Raw genomic sequence first — 1690 nt, forward strand, 5'->3', positions numbered from 1 at the left:
TGGGGGAGGGGGGTACGAGTTGAGCTCACGCCGTAAGAAGTGTGATGGTACTACTGGCAGATCTGGTCAGGCAGGCTATCCTGATGAGGACTATGATTCTGACCCATTTGGCAAGGATGGAGGAGGGGCAACAGGGGACAAAGATTGCGGGGTTAAAAGTGGTGGTGGTGGGGGAGGAGGGCTCCATACAGATGGTGGCACCATGGCATACTGTCGTGGCCGGGGTAAAAAGCAACGCCGTACCTGGTTTGAAAGGACTCGGGCAGATACATATAAGTGGCCCAGGGATGGAAACGATAGGGGCGGACACGCCTTTGTCAATGGTGGCCTGGGTGGGACAGTCGCTGGGAAGTCGAACCCTTGGAAGTCTAGCTGGTCATTTGGCAGGGGAGGGGCGGACCTTTCTGCAGGGGTCGGAGATGGTGGGTTCGGAGGGGGAGGGGCGGGCTATCATGGAGGGGGTGGAGGAGGTGGTTACTCCGGAGGAGCCATGGGGATATGTAAAAGCAAAGCTTGTGGGGGAGGAGGAGGCTCCTACAACTCAGGCCGCGATAAGGACGGCCAGGACGGGGCAAACAACGGGCCCGGGTATGTGAGGATCACAAAAATGTGAGTGATGCTGATGTTCTTCTTAAGGCAATATTTCTTTTACTTTCCGATAGCTTTTGTTCTTCCTTCCTACTTTTTGTTGAGTTGGTTTGGCGGGTCGCCGTCGCATAGGAAGCTCTCCGGTATCTCCGCGGTGCCGGGAGCGTTGTCAGCCCGCTGGCGCTATTTAAGCGCACGCCGCTAAATTCTGACGGTTTTGGGTTACACACACTTCATTCCCGAAGAGACGGCAGTAATTAGGCTGCAGTAATTGAACAGATAATCAGCCGTACGGAAGAAGACCAATGCTTAGTATCCAAACTGGGACTGGAGCCGGTAAAACACCCGATGCCGGCCACCGGACTGAGATGGTTGCCAGACTTAATAGTCGACCAATTAACATACTATTCGTTTCTGATTATCTGATTACCCATTCATCCCATCAATGGTATCTTTAATTGTAATTATGAATCCATAGAGAAATTATGAAAAAAAAATGTGTACAAGCATGCCGATGTGCCAGCGTCGTTGTTATAGTTCGACGAATGAAAATGCTGTTCTGGTAATGTTAGAGGTAGATTAGTCAGCTGCAGCTTCAGTTTGATGTCGTCTGTGATGATGTGTGATTGGGTCACGGGTATATACTTAGTCAGGCCCACAAATGACCTAAATAGACCTAGCGATGCAGAGGGGGGAGTCAGGGATAGCCAGGGACAGAGAGAGGCCCAGCCCTGTGTCAGATGTAGCAGTTTCATGGATTAAAAAAAAGAGTTAAAAACCCACATTAGTCTCGCGCCTCCTGACACGTGGTGTGTACAGAAGTGGGATAATTCACCGAAGGACCCCCGGTAGGTGAGGACCCAAGCAAGAAAGGAATTGGTGGCCTGACCTGACAGCCTCACTATATTGAGCTGATTAGGTCCGAAGTGGAAAAAGCCAGATGCCAAAAGTATTTTACTAGTATTTGTTTTATCATAGCTGATGAATTGAAAGTTATCAGTTTGCATACCTAACCTACTTGTGCCTGTGTCAATCACCCTTTACTAGAATGTTATATTGAATACAATGACGAGACCCATGTACACTTATGACATAAAACATA

The sequence above is a fragment of the Branchiostoma floridae genome, chromosome 4 (genome assembly GCF_000003815.2).
Source record: "Branchiostoma floridae strain S238N-H82 chromosome 4, Bfl_VNyyK, whole genome shotgun sequence".
NCBI lineage: Eukaryota > Metazoa > Chordata > Leptocardii > Amphioxiformes > Branchiostomatidae > Branchiostoma > Branchiostoma floridae.